Source organism: Agrilus planipennis, unplaced genomic scaffold (assembly GCF_000699045.2).
Source record: "Agrilus planipennis isolate EAB-ADULT unplaced genomic scaffold, Apla_2.0 scaffold330, whole genome shotgun sequence".
NCBI classification, from domain to species: domain Eukaryota; kingdom Metazoa; phylum Arthropoda; class Insecta; order Coleoptera; family Buprestidae; genus Agrilus; species Agrilus planipennis.
The window spans coordinates 84,460-92,691 of NW_020439051.1; positions in this window are offsets into that span (position 1 = coordinate 84,460).

The following is an 8,232-nucleotide window of genomic DNA, read 5'->3' on the forward strand; positions in this document are numbered from 1 at the left end:
CATCATTTTGAGCTTTACCCCTAATCTATATATATAAAAATGAATTGCTGTTCGTTAGTCACGCTAAAACTCGATAACGGCTGGACCAATTTTGCTAATCTTGGTCTTGAATTATTTGTGGAAGTCCAGAGAAGGTTTAAAAGGTGAATAAATATGAAAGTTGTTAACTATCTTTCAGATTATTTTTATGTAGATTGATAAATCTTAAGTTTTGTCACAAATTAAATTTCTGAACGCGACCGTAATATTTGACATTTAACAATCAACTATATGTAGTTTAGGTTTTTTATTTATCGATTGAGGCAGTACAAAGTCTGCTGGGTCAGCTAGTTAAGTATAAAAATTTTATGTAAAAGAAACAAGGAAATAAAAACATTCTGTAAATACGAAACATGCTAAGCCATCCATTACATATAAAGTAATGTACAAGGATGCTACGACAAGGTATTCAGTTGATAACTATTAAAACAATAAAACGCAAGACATAACAATTATGGAAGGGAGATCATGAGTAAATGAAATCAAGCTAATATAAGAGTATAGAACTAGGTATATGGTAAAAAGTTATATATGTAACAGATTTTGTAAATCTTTTATTTAAATAATTATTGATTACCATTTCAGAAAAGTCCGTTTTGTAGGTTATTCTCACTATCTAAAATATCGATACCATCTCCATTGAAGTTACGTTTAAATTATTATTTAATATGCTCCGATACAACTGAAGTACCAGCCACTGTTAAATGTTCCTTGTTCCTGTACATAAGTTTTCTTTTTGTTTATCTAACATATTTAGTGTAACAAATACGTATCGACAAGTATTTTAAATAATATACAAAATACTTTTCTCGCAAAATAGAAATAGGTATTGTTTATTTTGTAATTACATTTTAAATGCAAGTATTTGCTAAAAGCAAACATACGATAGCGGGGTATTCCTAGACTTTGTAAATGATTTCCGTAGTATAAACCATGAAGAACTTTAAAAAAAAAGTGTAAATGTGAGATGTAAGTAAAAACTACTACACCTAGTTGTAGATTATCAAATACAAAGCAATATGTGAAAATAGGTAATGTTCAGAGTACAAGCTGTACTATAAATATATGAGTCCCGCAAAGAACCATACTTGGATTCTTGCTCTTCCTCATACAAGGCGTACCTAATGAAAATAAAGGCGGAGTATGTTTGTATGTACGAAAGTTCACCGTTTTCTAGAAAAACGTAGGTAAAGGTAACTGCAACTTCAATTCCGGCCCTGGTAAAGAAATACGACCCGCAACGCTGCCTCAATCAGCTGGTGATTACCAACACAAGTGTGGTATTTGTTTTGTATTTTTTTGCTCGTGTAACACAGAGCCGGGCAAACTCGGCTCTTTTGCATTCCGAGTGCTCCTCAAGGTTTACCAAGTAGCTCCTCATTGATCCTGCGAGTGCGAGTGAGATGATTCTTTCCTTTTCTTATCCCTTCCATTTTGTAGGTGAGTCCCCTCTTCCATATCCAAACGCAATAATTTTGCGAACGTAGTAACGAATATTTTCGTAGGTATTATTTAAGTTGCCAGAGTGGCTTCGCTCGTCTACGGAATGAAGGGGCTTGATATGGGAGTGGAAGGGAGAAGAAAAAGACAAAACAAAATTATTCATTACTGCTTACTCTCGTGCTCATTGAAGGGTATGGAGTGACCCAAACTAACCTCATGTAGCGGCTCCTGCGAAGTTAAAGTTTGCCCTGCTCTGGTGTAACAAATGTGTATTTGTTAGATTAGATTAAGAGTGATTCATTGTGTTTATGTTAACAGCCAGCCTCTAGTAGCCGTTTATATTTTAAAGTTTAAACCTTATATCGGGTAGTTGATGTAGATTTCAATAAACTAATTCAATTATAAGTGTGGGTCAGTGTCTATGTCACTGTAGAACAGTTACAATAATGTGACATGATATTGATGGGTTTGAATCATATAATCGCTGTAAGGACGAAATCCTTGATTAGATCTTTATCATTTGCATGGAGTGAAAGTCTTAAAATTGATTTTCAGCCGCAAATGGATATGTGTTGGTGGTTTAGAAAAATAAGGACTGCATGACCTAACATTTTCCATATGAAAGCGTTGTTTATACGCAAATTTGCTTCACACTATGGAGGGTAGAGGTAAGGAGAACTATCACATACGTGGGGAATGTTGAAAGTGTCCAGCTGTAAGAAGTAAATAACAGTTCAAAAACCTTCCAAAATGGCACTAGCGTAAGCAATAGGTATGGTATGAATGTAGCAGTTGTTGACGAATTGAAGAATGCCGAGTTTAAAAATTTAATATTTTTAGGGTGGTTAGTGACAGTTCAGTATACCAAACCTCAACTATTTACGTAGTTTAAGTAATTTTGTCCTCGTCCTACTGTGATGCCACCCTAATTTAACGCAGTTTGATGGACACTTTTTCACAGCAGAGATAGTACTCCTTACCTCTACCCTCCATACTTCACGCGGGACGGAATTTTGAATTTTCACAATGATGACTATCGGTGCGGCGCAAATTCGCATGTCATAATCCAACGCGATTTAAAAAAATTGCTTTCGGTAAATTTGAGATTGATAATTTTAGACTTATTTCACATAACATAATTTTTATACAAATATCGTTTTAGAATGTAATAAAATTTTGTATATCTTGTAGAAAAGGTATAATTGTTTCATACATATTTATAATTTGATTTGATTCAATATAATTGAAGAATCTTGAATCTAATTTTGTTGTAAATAGTTTGTTACCTTAATTAATTTCATTTTCAATAAAAACTCGTTGTGCTTAACGTTAATGTTTTGTTAAACTTGTTTATAAGATTAATATATATTGAATTTTTCATTTGTTGTAATTATTCTTATTACATTTTTGTATCTTTATCTGTCGGAAGCATCTAAATTTTCTATAATGGAACTTTATCTTTTGTTATGCTTAATATTTTCAAATAGTTCATCAGATATAGACTGTAAATAAATTTATTTTGATAATTTTGCAGCCTGATAGTCAAGTTTATTAATTTCTGCTAAGCATAATAGGATTTAAATTGTAGTAGTTTTCATGTAGTCTTGAGCTTTAGCTTTTCCTAATTTTAGAGGTATTAGGCCTGAATTATCTTCCATGCTTTTCACGGTTATTTTATTCTGAAATTCCAGAACAATGGGGATCCTAAAAATTAAAGGAACTATTAAAAATCATATTGTAAAGGTGATACACTAGTTTTTCGCTTAACAAAATAAAGTTTATTTCAGAAAAAACTTAAATTTATAAGACAAAAAAAAGATTTTAAAGATGAGTCCGAGTGTGGCTTGGGATTTAATTACAACGAGTTACTAATACTATACTACGTCTAATCACAAGTCGCAAAAACAAGTCAGTCAAAACACTAAACACAGGTTCCCAAAGGGGCGGTCGCTCGGTGTTGCAAAACTCTCTCAGAATACCACTCTAATGTTCCAGAGGAAAGCTCTTAGAGGGAGGAATAAGATGAGTTCTGTGTTCTGTATCTTTTTTTTTTGTTTAGTTTTTCCTTGAGGAGGGTAAATCTTCAAAAGACACCCCCTGAAAGGGGTAGTATCGAATTCGCCGAAGCGCCTACCGGTTGTGACACCCAAGGGAAGATTGGGGAGGGAGAGAGGCAAAAATGATGGAGAGGAGTGAAGGTGTCCCATCACAAAAGTAGGGTGAGTACTTGCGCTAAAAAACGAAACTAGAAATAAGCAAAAATAAGCAGCTCAGTGAAGAATGTGGCAGGCCCTTTTGAAACGGACGTTTGGTTTAGGCGCGAACTCGGAAAGTGTCGAGATAGACGGGTTGGGGTGACCTGACACTGAGGCCCTAAGATTTGCTGTGAATTTGGTTGCAGCCTCGGGTAGAAAAGGTAGACCAGTTTCTTTCAGAATTTGAGTATTTCTGATGAAGCATTGGTAATTGAGTGCGGTACAACCCCAAATGACGTAGGAACAAATGCTCCTAACGATTGCGTTAAATGCACGGATTTTCGTTTGTTGGGAAATGGAGTTATTTCGGAAGAAAGGTTTAAGTGTGATGAATGCACTCATAGCCTTGTTCTCTTCCTTTAAATACACTTTTCCTTCCTTTCAGGAGCCGTCCAGAAAAGTTTCTTTTTCTTTGAAGTATTTAATTGCTTTCCCAGAATGCAGGTGCGACACACACATTTACAAATACGGCGCACATGAAGAAAGGCGCCCGCCGCTGGTCGGCATATCGATAAGCCTCTCACACACACGTATGGCCGATCGTACACAAACACGCTTGTGCTCGCTACACTGCCCCCTCCTTAAGGATGTTTCGTCCCGAAACATTTTCACTTTCCGTTTCGCAGGGATCTGCAGTTCTCGCCTTCACGACATCCGCTCCGGGAATAGAAGTAGCAGTCCACGGTCTTCTCATGATTGGTCCGATTCGGGTTATTACTGCAAACCAAAATGTCTATTCCAGTACGGCGGAAGAAACTGGCTCGCGCCTCCTCTTCATTTGCACCGGCGAATGGGGCCAAGCGATTAAAATGGACTACCTTCGGCTTCCCATTTGGAGTTTTCTTAATTCGGTAGATCACGTCGTTAATCCTCTTCACTATCTCATAGGACCCTTCCCAGTTCTGTTGGAACTTAGGTGGTAGTCCACGGCGACGAAGAGGATTATACAACCGTAGTTTTCTTTGATCCTGTCACTAGCAATCTGAGTATGCAGACGAACCGACTCGTGAATATCGTAAAGCTTTCTTCGAAGGTTGGTAAATAATCTTCTCCAGCCAAGTCATCTCCTGGTTTAAAGCTGAATTTGAGGTCACAAGGTAGTCGTAACTCCCTTCCAAAAAGGACACTGGCAGGTGTTTGGCCAGTCGTTTCGTGGACAGTGAACGGTATGCCATTAAGAATAAAGGCAAATAGCGGTCCCAGTCCCTTTGGTGATCAAACACTACCTTGGAGAGATATTTAATCATGGTCCGGTTCATTCGTTCAACCATGCCGTCCGATTGTGAAGGGAGTGGAGTAGTTCGAGTTTTCTTTATTCCTAGGAGCTCGCATATTCCACGGAATATAGCCGATTCGAAATTCCTCCCTTGGTCTGAGTGCACCCCAAAACTACTGATCAACTCTTTCACCAGCTCCTCAACTATGGTTTCCGACTCTTGGTTCTGAAGGGCATAGGCTTCAACTCACTTGTTACCTTTCTCGGACTCTGGGAATGGACCCGCCACATCGATTGCGATTCATTCGAAGGGGCCACCGACATTGTATTGTCGCATTGGCGCCCTTGGCCTTTTCTGTGGTCCATAACCCGCGGCACAGCGTCTTATTCACTCCAAAATAGCCACTAGATGATCCATCATGAAGATACTGCAATACCTCTCCAACCTTGCTTCGAGGAATAACCAGTTGTTAAAAGTCCAGATGAAGAGGAATATAAGAAGCAACACGCTTCAAAATGCCATCCTCGAAAACCATTGAGTCCCACTGAGCCCATAACGATTTTAGTGCTTGAGTACAGGAAGAAATTTGCTGCCACGTTGGCCGTTTTCCGTCTCTTTACCATCCCATCACCTTCTTCAAGTCCGGGTCGTTTTCTTGGTCGCATTTTATATTGTCGGGTAACCACTCGTCATCGATTACCGTGACGCGTCGAATTGCCTCTTCATTCTTTTCCATTCGATCACACTGCATGCAGTCTGTTTGACAAGATCTTCTGGAAAGAGCATCGGCATTCTTGTGTCCGGTTCCAGGCCGGTAGTCTACGTCAAAATCATATTCTTGTAGCTTATCAATCCGTCGAGCTACCTGACCCTCCGGATTCTTGAAATTCAGAAGCCACTTTAAAGCTGCATAATCGGTGCGTAGGCTGAATTTTCGTCCATACACAAGTATTTATAAAAATGTTCTACACCTTTGACTACAGGCAGCATCTCTCGCCTAGTGACACAGTAGTTTCTTTCGGCTTTTGATAAGGTCCTGCTAAAATAGCCGATTACATTCTCTTGGCCATCTTGTAACTGCGAAAGAACGGCTCCCATTCCCACATTGATGGCGTCGGTGACCAAAATGAACATTCCATTGAGCCGAGAATAGACCTGTACGGGGGCTATGATTAAAGCCTTCAAAGTCTCAAATGCCGTTTTACAATCCGAATCCCAATGGAATTTGCGGTCACTCTCGGTTAAACTTGTCAAAGGTTTGGCGATATTTGCGAATCCATAAACATAGCGACGATAATACGTGCAGAATCCCAAGAAGCTTCTTATGTCGTGCACATTTTCAGGCACTGGCCATTCCTTCGCAGCCTTTATCTTATTTGGATCCACGGCCACACCTTTCGCTGATACAACATGTCCCAAGTAAAAAACTTCTCCGCGGAGAAGGTGGCACTTTTTCGGACTGAGTTTCAAATTGGCCTCCCGTAACCGCTGGAATACCGCTTGCAAATTCTGCAGGTGTTCATTAAAGGTGCTTCCAATCACTATGATGTCATCCAAGTATACCAAGCAGGTCTTTTCAATTTGATCACTCAAGACTTTCTCCATCAACCTTTCCAACGTCGCCGGGGCATTGCATAACTGTAAACTGCCATAAGCCCGTGCCGATCGAGAATGCGGTCTTTTCCTTGTCGGCAGCATCTAAAACAGCTTGCTAGTATCTGCTCTTCAAATCGAGTGTGGAAAACATTTTCGAGCCAGAAAGCATATCCAGGGTGTCATCAACCCGTGGTAGTGGACAACTGTCTTTCGTGGTTACGTTGTTAAGCTGTCGGTAATCCACACAAAAACGGGTTGTCCCATCCTTCTTCTTTACCAATACTACCGGTGATGTCCATGGACTTGAGGATGGCTCAATTATGCCGGTCTCCTGCATTTCGTGAATTATTCGCTCTGCTTCTTCCTTCTTGGCCAGGGGTAATCGTCTAGGTCTTTGACAAATAGGCGGTGCATTACCGGTATTGATCTTGTGTTTTACGATATTGGTCCTTCCCCTACCATTCTTGTCAGTCTCAAATACGTCGGCATTCTGACAAAATAGATGTTGCACTTTGCATTTCTGCTCACTGGTTAGATTCCTGCAATATCTGTCGATCACTCCACTTATTTCAACAGGTACTGTCTCAGAATTTACCTTTCGGGTTACAGCCTCCTCTCTATCTTTGATGAAATAGAATTCTTCGCCATTCAGTCTCAGAACGCCTCTTCTTAAATTCATGTCAAAATGGTATTTTTATAAAACGTCCAGTCCAAAAATTACGTCATCTTCAATATCTGCCGCAAGCACTCGATGGTCAAAGACAGTTTTACCGATTTTAAGTGACACGTTAGCTTCGACATGAACAGCCGCTTTTTCTCCGGTAGCCGTACGCAGAACCCACTTAGTTGACACGACCTGATCAGAACCCTACGCTGGGTTTTACTTTGCTTCTAGTGGCCCCAGTGTTCAAAAGAAACACGCATCTTCGGCCATTTATTTTTCCACCTAGGAGTAGACTGTCATTCTGGTGCTTCAAGGTCTTCGTAAATGCGATAAATTCGGGGTCTTTTTGTCCGTGGGTCAACGTTTGTCCCGTTACGTCGACCCTGTCTAGTTTTCCTGATGTTGACGTCGAGTACTTGGGAAAGGAGTACTTTTCTTACACTGCCTCCTCGTATGACCTAGTTCGCCGCAGTTCCAACATCTTAGCTTTCGAGGTTCTTTATCGAACTTGGAGATGATTCGGCAGACGGTTTCTTCTAAAGATTCTGACGAATCCGTTTCTTCACACAGTAGCCGAACCCTTCCCTGTTTATAGGCCCGTTTAACAGTTTCGTACTCCAATGCACGAGCCAATACATCAGCTAGCGTCTTAGGTCGGTCAAAACGTATTCGTTGTTGAGTGTCACTGTCCCGATGTCCATCAGTAAATGCCTCCACTGCCAACCTTTCCATCAATTCTTCTGGAGTATTAGGATAGGCCAGTCGGGACAGTCTTGCAATATCGGCCTCGAATTCTTGTAGGGATTCCGTTGATACATCGCTGTTAAATGAGCCTCGCCGTAGCACAACTCTAACCGTTTTACCAACTGTTCATAATCTGCCAATTCTTCCGGGGAAAGGGTGTTCAAAATGTCACATGCATCTCCACGAAGCGCAACGGTCAACGCAGTGGTCAAACTTTGGGGGTTTTACTCATGTTCTCGACTTTATACCGCTTCCTTGGCTGATTTGGTTGGCT